Source organism: Natator depressus, chromosome 2, assembly GCF_965152275.1.
Source record: "Natator depressus isolate rNatDep1 chromosome 2, rNatDep2.hap1, whole genome shotgun sequence".
NCBI classification, from domain to species: Eukaryota; Metazoa; Chordata; order Testudines; family Cheloniidae; genus Natator; species Natator depressus.
In genome coordinates, this window is record NC_134235.1 from 58,614,376 (window position 1) to 58,627,783 (window position 13,408).

Below are 13,408 nucleotides of genomic sequence, written 5' to 3' on the forward strand. Positions count from 1 at the left end.
GTCACTATAGCATCCATATGCTCTTTCACAAACCTCTCCCTCCCCTTCTTCCTCCTTCACAGCCCCTTAATAAAGTAACTGGATTCCAGATGAAGTCAAGGATCACACCTATCCTACAAAAAAGGAGTCTGCATATAGATGGGACATTTCAACACACTAAGAAGGTAAGATTCTTGTTCAGTTCTGGTAGAATTTCTGCTCTGTCTCTGTAGGGTATGCCTGGGATCGGTCAGTCCAAGTGTTCCACTTGAATCTATCTGTGGTTCTGGGGGCATGGAGCCAGAAATGGTAATAGAGTTACCAAGACCCCAGTTCCTTTAAGGATCTGTAGATGAAGATAAGTATTCTGAATTGGACAATTCAGGCAAGTAGTGAAGAGATTAAAAAAAAACCTCTAAGATAATGAATTCTCACTGCTTTGCAGAGGACCAGTGCATGTTGTAGAAGCATTAATTTCTGGTCAGTCTTCATGTTCAACTCCAGATGCATTCCAATAGCTTCAATGTTCAAAGACGTCTGATAGTAGCCATATATGTATCAAGATAGATGGAAGTAGGACGAGACAAACTTGTAGATCACTGTGATTGCCCCTCAAACTCCTGCCTACCTGCGGATGGATGAATGTCATGTTAGCTACTGTTGCTATCTGGGAGTCTGAGATGAGTTCAGAAGGACCACACAGTGGCACACAAATTTGACAATCGGGGGAAGGTGGCCTCACTAGAGTAAAAGGTCATGGTATCTGTCAGTTCCTCAATTTTTGTCCTTCTACTAGCCAGCTTCATCTCTGCTTTGCCTTGGTTGACCCAGAACTATCTGGTTTGCATCCATGTCTCTGTTTCGGCCAGATACTGGGATAGCTGGGACACTGTACTGTCTGCACTTAAAGAAAGACAGGTCATAATAGCCCACAGAATATCATCTTTCCTAGTTGGGAATCACCTGTACTTGTTAGATCTTTCAGGAAAGGAAAGAGTAAATTTATTTAAACACAATTTCATCTACCCCAGCTGTGTCCAGCAGCTGAGATAATAGATATCTAATAGCATTAGCATGAATGCTGGCTCATGCAACAGAGTTCCAAACTGAATGGTTTCTAATAAATTCTATTGTTTCTGCTGAAAGGAGAGGCTCCCCCCCCCCAAAAAAAATTGGGTTACATAAAAACTGTATAGTTGATGGTACTGTATAACCTCTCTACTTCTGCTAGAATGTTTGTGTAACCTATTGGTTCACTGGGCTTGTGATTTATATTTGCTCATGGTTTTGATTTGGGTAAGAGAAAACTAAAAAGTCTGTGGATTCCCCTAAACTGTTGGTGCAAGCACACACTAATACAAGAGAGAGAGAGATGTTGCAGAGCAAAATCTACAGAAGCAATATATATAGCACAATATATGTGGTGCTACAGTAACTACTCTAGTTTTACTGAATACTGCAGTACAAGATAATTGCAGAAAACCTGGATTACTTGTTGCAGAATAAGTTACTACAGTTATAACCCATGGCTACAATAGGATATATAGCTTAGAATACTGAAGTGTTTCTTGTTATTCACACTGTATTTATTTCCCAGATAAGCAGTAGAAATCACCCATTTCTTAAGTGACATGTTGTCACAGCCATAAATCCATCCTGTGTCAGAGAGAAAATTACTTGACAATTCTATTTCTCAAGATACATGGAGTGTTACTGATTTCAATGAGCCCAGGATTTTCACTCATGGGTTTTAGCTCCTTAGTGCAAGACTGGTACAGCTCTTGCAGATCTTGAGATGTTTTTAATCTTGAGATCAATAGCAGTGGGATAGAGCATGAGCCAGATGCCCTGGTGGCCATTACATGTCATCCTCTGCTGAGTAGAAATGCAGCTGGTTAAAGTTTTCAGTCAGTTCCTTTGACTAAGTGGGAGGCAAAACTCTGAGAAAGAAAAGCCAGATCAACATAAAACGTGCCTCAAAGAAATGTCAAAAGTAAGGTGCAAGGGAAAACAAAGCCTTAAAAGTACTCTCCAGTCTCTGAAGGGGAGTATATAGGGGAATATAAATCCTTTCATAGGGGAACTTCATAGAAGTTAAGTAGTATTCCCTTCTCAAAAGGCACTATCTGTGTAAAATTCTCACTTCTGGAGGGTAAGACATTTGATGGATATCTCAAAAGTAAAGAGAAGTTAAAGCTGCAACAAGGGCAAAATTAAGAGTGTGAACAGGAAAGATTTTCAGTTTTCATTGTTTTAGTTTTATTTAGCATTAATAATATAAAGAATAAGATAGCTCTTTCAAGATAAAAGGGAAAGGGTACTAGTGCATTGAAAGAAATGCTGGAACAGAGAAGTCAAGCGCCTCTAGCTCTTCAGCCTCAAGACTGACTAAAATACCTATGGCTCTTAAGCGCTGTTAATTCAGTGATCGTGCACTGAGATCAAAGTTGGTGCCAGAGTACTGCAGCAGTTGCACCAAGGTGCTAATTTATAAAGACACTAAGGTGCAGAGAAAACCAATAATGCACAAAGGAGTTAGGCATCTAAGCACTAAGAACAGCATAAAACAGGAGTAAATTTCTTCAAGACACTAAAGCACCAAGAAAAACTACTGAAGTGCCAGAGGCAACCATAAGAAGGATCTCACCAGAACCTTCTGACGACAGCATTTATACTTGGTGTGTACTTACTAATAGGAAGCCAGGCTCATATTCAACCCTCACTACTCCTGACCCTAAGGATCTTAACAGTTGACAAAGTTGTGCCTATTTCAAGGCCCAGAAATGAAAAACCTGCATAAATGGTATCTTAAAAGAAGACAGATATGAGAAAATGGATCTTAATAAGTCATTAAAAATAGTATTTATTTACAGGAATACAATCATAATTTTCAATTTAAAAATGCATTAGACTTGCCAAGTAATCATTTCCATTTCTATTTTCCCTCTAGTGGTTAAACTAAACACATGAAGTTGATATCTTCTATTGTGATGGTACCTGTATTGAGCCGAGATTTGACAATGGAGGGTAGGATCTTACACTCCTGCTATCAAAACATGCTTTTGATCTTGCCAGCTTTCTTTGCCTGGTTTTGAGTCCATGAAATGGATGATTTAGTTGGGGATTGGTCTTGCTTTGAGCAGGGGTTGGACTAGATGACCTCCTGAGGTCCCTCTCAACCATGATATTCTATTAAATACTTCAATACAAAACAAGTCATGACTTCTGGTTTTCTGGCATAACTGTTAAAAGAATGTTTGCTGACAAACATGAACTTATGTCTGAATCTTTATCAATATTTGGAGCTCCTTAAATTAGACAGGTTTCAAGTGGGTTTTAGCCCATGAAAGCTTATGCCCTAATAAATCTGTTAGTCTCTAAGGTGCCACACGTACTCCTTGTTCTTTTTTTTAAAATAAGACAGTGCAGCATGGGGCACAGGTCACTTGCAGATTTAAACTAGGGTAAATGGCAGATTCTCTGTAACTTGAAGTCTTTAAATAATATGAGGACTTCAGTAACTCAGCCTAAGGTAATGGATCTATTACAGGAGTGGGTAGGTGAGGTTCTGTGGTCTGCAATGTGCAGAAGGTCAGAGTAGATGATCATGATAGTCCCTTCTGATCATAGTCTAGGAGTCTACAAAATTACAACCCCTTGTACTTATCACAATGTTTGAAGAGGCCACCAGCATACTCTGGGAATAACATTAAAACCTAACACATTAATTACATCATTTTCAATATGTACCTTCACATTCCACTGAGACTTTTTTTTAAAAAAGTATTTTATAAGCAATTCAGTTTATTTAGAAATCAAAATATGAATGTGTTAAAGTGTTACTAGTTGCTTCTACCTGCACACCTAAAATATATCTTAATATATAGCACAGTGTGAATTTAGTATATTTATTCTCAATATATAGATTACTGCCGAAGGCATTCTGCACCAAAAAATTAAAAATGCTGCATACAATATTTTAAAATTCTGCACAATTCTGCAAATTTCATTTGTCAATAAATAAATGCAGAGGCTCCAGCATGGCAGTGGGGAGCACAGGCCACTGGTTGCACAAAGGTGGGCGATCACCCTGCAACCTCCCCACCCACAGCACACGACTCAGCGGTGACGCTGCACCTGACCCTAACACAGCACAAGGCCTGGGCCTGCCCCAGAAACACCCTGGCATCCTGCCCCTCTGTGCAGAGGTCCATAGGTCTTCAGAGACTCAGTCCTCTGGCCAAGCCGCCTACACTGTCCCCCTTTCTGGGATAGGCCCAGTTGGACAATGTAGCTCAAAGCCCTCAGTAATGTCCTGTAGCCCTCCCCAGGCTCTGGTCCTCAGTCTGACCAACAGGGCCCATCTCAGTACTCTAGTTGGCCAGCTTACATGTGAAGGTTCCTGCTCTGGTGTGGAGCAGCACCCCCAGGACTTCCTTCCTGGGGTCTCCTCACCTGCCCTTTAGTCCTCTGACCCAACTATAGAGCTGGTATCAGTCTAGATTAGCCCCATTCTGGGGGTAACAGTTCCACAGTTCCCTTCCCTGGGACCATCTTAAGTGAGTCCTAGCAGCCAGCCAGAAGCTATTCTCTAACTTCTCCAGTTCCTGCCAGCAACTACCTGTCTTAGCCCTTTGCAGCCAGCCTAGAGCACCTGTTGCTCCTCCACTCCCTGCTAGCAGATTGATCTATCCAGGTCCTTTCAGCTCCTGCAGCCAGCCAGGAGCACCTCTTGCTCCTCAAGTCCCTGCAAGGAGATTGTGCTCACTTGGGTCCTGCAGCTCCTTTTATATGAGCCTGCTGTGCCATCATTGGCTGCTACTTGCAGCCTCCCTGATTGGCTGCTTCCTCTGCAGCCACTGTAGCCCGCTTGGAGGACCTCTCCACTGCTCCTTTCCTGGGATGGGTGTGGCAGGACCCTGAGGCCTCCAGTGGGAAACCTTTGGGCCTAGTCCACCCCATCACAGTGCCATTTGATGGCCACTTTTGAACAAGCCAATAGTAATCAATTACAAAAGATATTCCATTTCTTAAGGAGGAATAGCTAATGCCCAACAGCTATCAGAAAGGAAATATTATATGCCTCGCTACACATATATCAAGACATGTAAAGTTCACAAAGCCAATGTTAGCATTCCAGATTATTACATGGATATACCCTGGAGAATACTGTCCTTTTACAGCCCACAAATTCAGGCTGGCCACTTGTGACTGGTACAATCCAGCTTCTATGTGTTTCTACATAACAACAGGAAAATGTTTCTCACGTCAATATGCCAAAATGCTAAAAGGTTCTGCTCACAGTACAAAGATATACAAATACACAAGAAACTATCTGGAAACATCCCTTGAAAAGGTACCCCTCACACAGCAGTCAAATGCGGAAGTTATCTGTAAGCCATTGTCAAACGCCTTGCCAAATACATAAGGAATCTTCTCTATCACAAGCATTACTCATGCCTTCTGCTTTCAGGTGTTTGTGACTGAACAGTTAAGTCTGTAACATCTGGAGGAACGATATGTCCTCAGACCCTTATTTTAGCATATTCTTTTGGTCCCACATTGCAGTGATTGGCTGAAAGTCTGAAACAAATGCGTGTGTTGATGAGGCACCACTGTAAGTGTAAACTAGAGATTTCCAGTTTATCATCTTCTGTGTATCAAGAATTAAACATCTAACAGATCCATTTATCAAAAGGAAACACTGCAGTATGAAGTTGGCTTTGATGTGCTGAGGTAATCTATTAGATATATATCAGGTGACTGAGAGGAAGGAATTTGGCAGGTACACAGTCAGTCAGATTTATTATGTTCTTTGTACACTCAGCTAGCGAGAAATAGAGGACTCCAGTCAGGGTTAGGCAGCTGGAGAAGGAAAGTTTTACTCAAGAACACACACAAGTGTAGACTATATATGGAGCTATTGCAGTAATTGGCTACAAACTGACCATGTACAGGACTAGTGCCAGTCTCCAAAGCCTGTCCCAAGGCCAGATACACAACTAATATGAACGGCAAGCAGAGGATTCAAAATAAAAAAAAATGGCTGACTACCTTCTGGTACTCAGAAATCTGCAAGCAATTAAAAATTTTACCCCATAAAAATTGTATTTCCAAATCAAAATCTAGAAGTGGCAGATTTTTTTTTCGGTTCAAAAGCTAGATATTTTTAAATGTTTAGTTAGCTACAAAATCTTTAATTAGAACAAAAAGTAATCATCCAAGAGTTTTATTTTATACAAGTCACAGAACCATTACTTTTCTCTCTCAACTTGCTACTTTATTAATTTACTGAACAGTCTTGAACTAGAAAGCACGGATATAAAAGTAATGATTGGGGAATTTGAAAACTGAAGTGGAACTTAAAAGATTATTACACAGAGTTTTAGTCCTATATAGTAGGTACAATTTATATTTTCATTCCATAGCAAAACTTGAAAACCCACAATAAAATTGAAAAAATGTCAGTGCAATAAACAGGATGTGTTTTGGACAGAAAAGAAAGAATACTCTCTATTTCTCTCAGTCTGTGGTAAAATGAACAAATGTGTAACTGGTTATTGCTTTTTATTATTTACTGTATCTTTAAGAACAATTTTCTATTATGATTGTTGCGTTTCCAACATCTTTTGACAAGTTTATTTTTTCATTACATGAAAAAGAAAACATTTTTATAACTTATGGTTTTAATACAACAAAGAAAAAAACTTTTTGAAGCCACAGTTGGATTTGTTTGTCTTCATCGAGCTAGAAATACTTTCATAAAAATTAAAAAGGAATAATCCTAAGTATTTGCATATTTATTTATATTTAATTGTTAGCAGAATTTTAAACAATTGTTCTGGAGAGAATTACAAATACCTGAATGAATTCATATATCTCTTGTCACTGATACTCTGCCAGGCAATGCAGACTCATCCACACCTGAATGTGGGTATTTCAAATATAAAGTTTACATACAGTGGATAAACTAGGGCTCGGTCTGTGTTTTTTCCCTAGGAAAATGTAAATCAATAACTCTGGTATTCTGTCCATGTTCAAACCTCTTCCCTGTCACACACACACACTCTCTCTCACTCCCTTGACTTCATCGCCTCAGTCCAGGAATATATCTAACTATGCATTTAACATCACACACATCCTTAGTAATTTTTCATTTCTCTTCCAGCTCTTTGACACCTCAATACTTTTTCTAACTAGTTCCACCCTTATTTTCATATATTCCTCCAAGTTGGACCCACCAACGCTCTTCACATGATCATACTCTCCTAGGGTGAAATTCTGGCCTTACTGCAGTCAATGGCAAAACTCCCACTGACTTCAGTGGGGCCAGGATTTAACCCCAAAAATGTTTTTCTCCCTGGGATACACTGTTCCATTAATGCAGTACTATATGGGAAAGTCTTCTTCCATCTTCTGGTCTGGAGTCTTAAAATGCTACTCATCTTTGGGACAGTGGCTAAATGTCATAGTTTGGTCCTGTATGTGTTTTTATTAATTTTTTCAGAGTAGAGCCACACTTAATCCTTAAAGTACACTATGTAGTACTTTATGTCTTTACTCACCTCTATATTTTACTTATTTTAGGAATATATATGCATAAAACAATTACGTAAAGAAGAGAAAAAGATGGACTTTTAAAATTCTGCCTTCAGATCAGTAAGCCTATGCCTCCCATTTCAAATAAAACCTCTGAGCCTTTTTTCCTTGACACAGACTTAAATCCAATTTAATTATGAATGCTGATACAGGGGATAAAATAAATCAGTTGAATATACAAGATTCACCCTTGCAATTTTCCCCCTCTGATCTCTCTTGCTCTGAGCTGGTCTATTGTAGCTAGGCAACTGGAATAGTTTAAAGCTGATTTTTAATACAATTTAAACATTTCTGCAAATTAGTGCCAGGCAATGCAGAATCCGCTTAATTAAATTGGGATCTTATATATGGTCACTAAATTCAGTACAGTGGATACCACCATAAATAACCATCACAGAAAATAAAAAAAAAAATGTGTTAGTCACAGTAAAGAGTTATTTATTTTTCTTGGAACAGGCAGCTATAATACTGTATAATATAATTCCAAGGATATTACTAGTAACTACTAGAAAATATTGGGGATAGGATACGAAAGGAAGAGAGGAGTATGGGCTTGCTCCTGACACTACTGAAGTTAATAGAAGTTAATAAGAACATCAGAATGGCAGCACTGGGTCAGACCAAAGGTCCATCTAGCCCAGTATCCTGTCTTCCGATGGTGACCAATGCCAGGTGCCCCAGAGGGAATGAACAGAACAGGTGATCCAACCCGTCACCCATTCCTAGGTTCTAGCAAACAGAGGCTAGGGACACCATCCCTGCCCATCCTGGCTAATAGCCATCGATGGACCTATGCTCCATGAATTTATCGAATTCTTTTTTTTTTAAACCTTGTTATAGTCTTGTCCTTCACATCCTCTGACAAGGAGTTCCACAAAGGGTTGACAGTGTGTTGCCTGAAAAAATTACTTCCTTTTGCCTGTTTTAAACCTGCTGACTATTCACTTCATTTGGTGACCCCTAGTTTGTGTGTTATGAGAAGGAGTAAATAATATTTCCTTATTTACTTTCTCCACAACTGTCATGATTTTATAGACCTCTATCATATCCCCCTTAGTCACCTCTTTTCCAAGCTCGAAAGTCCCAATCTTATTAATCTCTCCTCATGCAGAAGCTGTTCCATACTCCTAATAATTTTTGTTGCCCTTTTTTGAATGTTTTCCAATTCCAACATATCTTTTCTGAGATGGGATGATCACATCTGCACATAGTATTCAAGATGTGGGTGTATCATGGATTTATATAGAGGGCAATATGCTATTTTCTGTCTTCTTATCAAACCCTTTCTTAATGATTCCCAACATTCTGTTTGCTTTTTTAACTGCCACTGTACATCGAATGGATGTTTTCAGAGAACTATCCATAATGACTCCAAGATCTCTTCCTTGAGTAGTAACAGGTAATTTAGACCCCATCATTTTACATGCATAGTTGGGATTATGTTTTCCAGTGTGCACTATTTTGCATTTATCAACATTGAATGTCATCTGCCATTTTGTTGCCCAATCACCCAGTTTTGTGAGATCCCTTTGTAGCTCTTTGCAATCTGCTTTGGGCTTAACTATCTTGAGTAGTTTTGTATCATCTGCAAACATTGCCACCTCACTGTTTACCCCTTTTTACAGATCACTTATGAATATGTTGAACAGTACTGGTCCCAGTACAGACCCCGGGGGACACCACTATTTACTTCTCTCTACTCGGAGCATTGACCATTTATTCCTACCCTTTTTTCCCTATCTTTTAACCAGTTACCGATCCATGAGAGGACCTTCCCTCTTATCCCATGACAGGGTTTTGACACTGAATTCATTGGGAGCAAGACTGGGTACTATGTGTCCTTAAAAATAGAGTCATTTTACTGCATGATTTTTTAAAACTGCAATTTTCATTAAGGATCATAATTGTTACCTTCCTAAATTGGCATTTATTTCCTTTCCAGCCTTTCTTACTTGTCTCTCCTGTTTTCCCTCTACTCTCTTCCTCTGTGTTTTCCCTTCCTCACATCCTTTGTTTTTTTTCTTTTCAATGGCACTAGTAATATGTATCAGTGATAAATACTCCCTCCTACTTAAATTTGATTTTGCAATTCAGGAGAACCTGGGGAAAAGGGTCTTTTAATACTTCCATGTGTAGTCAATTGGATCCAAATGAGAAGAAGGTAAGAGTTGCCTGGAAATATGAAGACCACACAATACATTTCATTTTCTAATGGATTTGGTAGTATTTCTTTACCGCACTGCTTCCCCTTGAAATTACACTGCATTCTGTAACTTTAATGCTTTTTTGTTGTTGTTGTTACTTTAGTGATACATGTAACAATCTTGTTCAATGATAAAAACATGGAAATTGCCAGACTGGATCAGATCAGTGCTCCAGACCAATATTCAGAGGCTTCGGAGAAAGATGGGAAAAAAACCACAATGGATAATTAGGGGGGTAGGGAAGCAGCCCATAGTGGAAATTATTAATACTTCAAATTTTAGTAAGTTCTTGGTGTCAACTGTATGTTGTTGTAAGGAGTTCCACCAGTTAATTTTATGCTGGATAAAAATGTATTTCTTTTTGGCAGTTTTCAATAGTTGTTGCACTTCATCTTCACTGAATGGTCCTTTGTCCTTGTATTATGAAAAAGGGCAGTAGGAGCACCCAAGAGGAGGCTCTCTACCACTGATTTTGTATACTTCTAGTATATACACATTCTTATTCCTCACTTCTCTACATTAAACAGTCCCAAACATGTCAATATCTCCATGCATCTAATTATTTACTTCACAAATCTCTGAATCGCCTTTCTTTCTGTTATATCCTCTCTGAAATAGGGTGATCAGAACTGAACCCAGTATTCCAAAGGAGGGTGTGTGTGTGTGTGTATATATATATATATATATAATGTTCAGCATCAATTTGTATCCTATTCTTTGTCATCATACCATTTTGTTTTCTTTTCTGACTGATAACATGCATTGAGCAGAGGTTTTTCACTGAGCTGTCCACAGAGATACTTAAGAGTTTTCTTGTGTGATTAGTTAATTTAGAACCCAGCAATGTTTATGAATAGTTCAAATTATTCCTTCCGATGGGCATTCCCTTGCATTGGTCAACACTGAATTTCATCCACCATTACACTGCCTATTCACCTAGCTTAGTTAAATCCCTCCAAAGTCCCTCACTGTCTTTAGTTTTGACTAACGTCCATAATTTTGTGTAATCTGCAAGTTTTACCACCTCACTACTCATCTTTTGTTTGAGATCATTAATAAATATACTTAATAACATATGTCCTGTCCTAGCATAAAATTCTAGTGGTGCCCCACCATTTACCTTTTGTTTTTTCTGTCTCTTAGCCAGCTTCTGATCTAGGACAGTACTTAACTTCTCACTTCATGACTACTTAGTTTCCTTAGTATCCTCCTGTGGGAGACTTTGAAGTAGTATTTTTTTAAACGCCAAATAAATTATATCTAGTGGCATTCCTTGATCCAAAACTTTGTTGACACTTTCAGAGAATCAATTATAAACCAAGACAGCTGCATTCAAAGTCTTATGAATACAGCTTTACAGGGAGAGAATTCATCTTGATTTCATTATACAATGCTTACCTTCAGTAAAGCCTCAGACTGGGGGAGGAATTAGGGAATGCTGTTCCCCTTTATTAAAATAATCAGTTTACTGAATATCTGGAGAGAAGAGAAAGCAATGATTAAGTGTTTACTATTCAAGCCCAGCCAGCTGTAGTATCAAGTCGCATACTGTAGCTCACATCATAATCAATTACTTCCCACAAAAATTTACAAACAATGGGAACTGTTTAAGCAACAGTTCACTTGATGTCTACTTTTCCACACTGGAGCCAGTAACTAACCAAACACTAACAATCTTCAAAATAAAAGTCTGGAACAGATACAACATCAATTTTACAAGCGAAAGCTAAAAGGAAGGAGGGGTTACTTTTGATAGAAAGTTTGTCATAAAAATAAACATACCCTCTTCAATAACAGAGACTTCCCCCCCCCTCCATCTGTGTTTATAACATGTAGGTTTTGTATATAAATGTTGGACTCTTTGTATTATAAACGAACTACTAGATCAAGTAAAAATATTTCAGGCTAAATACTCAGCTGATCAGCTGAGGCCAATAGAGCTATGGACTATTTATACCAGCTGACAATATAGCCTACAGTTTTCCATGTCTCAAAACTGATGTATTAAGAATGATATAGTTATAGTCCTTGACCATCAGTGCAGTGGCTCTGTGAGGGTGCATGTGCAATAAAAATATTTATTTTTACTGATTTATACTGATAAGAAAGTTTTTAAAAAACCTTGCTATGATCAGTCACTCCACAAATTTACAGATTCTTAAACTTCCTCTTCCTGTATGTCATCTTGATCATTCATCTTGGTGTTCAGATAATTTACAACACATTAAGTGGGTGTTAGATTGTTGATGAGGGAAGTCTAAATTTATTGTGGCAAAGTTTCTGAAGTCCTACTCTGTGGAAGTGGTACAGGTAAATATATCTTTCTCCTCCTCCAATGCAATCACATAGTCCAAATCAGTAGAACTCTTGTGTTTAATGGCTTGGTAAACCTTAGCTGTTTCTACTCTGAGGCAGCCAGCTTTACACATTGTGAGAAATGTTCTATATTTAAATTCTCAGCCAAGATTGAGCTAATTCATGTTGGGCAGGCTGCCTTCATAGGGACAGAGATATGTCTAGAAGAGACAAATGCAACATATCCTCCATTTGAATTTCAGCCCTCCTTACTAACTGAGAATCTAGAGGCACCGCAGAAACTTCATTCTGTGACTTGGACCCATGTCTCTTAAAGCTTGTAAAACTCAAGGAATTAGGTGCTTTGTTCATCAGTAGCCGAGATTTGCTAATGCCTCCCTGAAGTAGGAAAGACTACTAGTTTCCCACAAATGAGTACTTGAATCCATGCTAAAAAAAAAACAACAACACACCTCTTGCTGTTCACCAATTATTTTCATGTGCCCTTTTGGGAAGAACAGCATACAGTCATAGAGTTTAAGGGCAGACAGAACCACCAGAGCATCTAGTCTGACCTCCTGCATCTCACAGACCATCAACACCCACACACTATATTCAACAACCTAAATTAGACCGAACTATTACAGCCTACAGGAGATTAGACTATTATGTGCCATAGGAAGGACCAAGGTGCACCAGTGCCCAAGGTCCTGGAAATGGAAGGGAAATGATTAAGTGAGATGTACCCAGATAATTCTGGTGAGAGACACGGATCCACATGCTGCAGAGGAAGGCAAAAACCCTCAAAATCATTTCCAATCTGACCTGGGGGAAAATTCCTTTGTGGCCCCAGATACAACCATCACCTAGACACTGAGCATGTGTGCAAGAACCAGCCAGTCAGGAGGCTGAGAGAAAATTCTTGATGCCATCTCAGAGCATTGGACCACCCAGTCTAGTACTCCATCCCCAGCCATGTCCATCTGATACTTCACAGACAGGAGACCAGAAACAAAAATATGTGGGGGAGGCAATCCCTTCCTGACCCTGCAGGTGTCTGGTAAAGCCCTGAAGCATGAGCTTTGGGGAATATAAAGCAAACTGGAAGTGAGCCATAGGGCTGCTGATCCCTTCTCCCTATCACAAGCCACCCCATCATACAATCACACTTGTAAATTTGTCCAGATGTCTCTTAAAACTAATTAAGTTGCTTGCCCCCATAATTCCTATTGGGACATTGTTCCACAACTTCATTCATTTGATAGTTAGAAACCTTCTTCCAATTTCCAGCATGAATTTGTTCATGTCCAGTTTATACCCATTTGTTCTTC

At 39.0% G+C, this 13,408-nt stretch overlaps 1 protein-coding gene across 3 annotated transcripts in view; it reads right to left on the minus strand.

The window, feature by feature from the left end:
• C2H8orf34 (chromosome 2 C8orf34 homolog) overlaps nt 1–13,408 on the minus strand; it is a 220,104-nt gene that overhangs the window by 99,069 nt on the left and 107,627 nt on the right. The gene's annotated exons all lie outside the window — the stretch shown is intronic.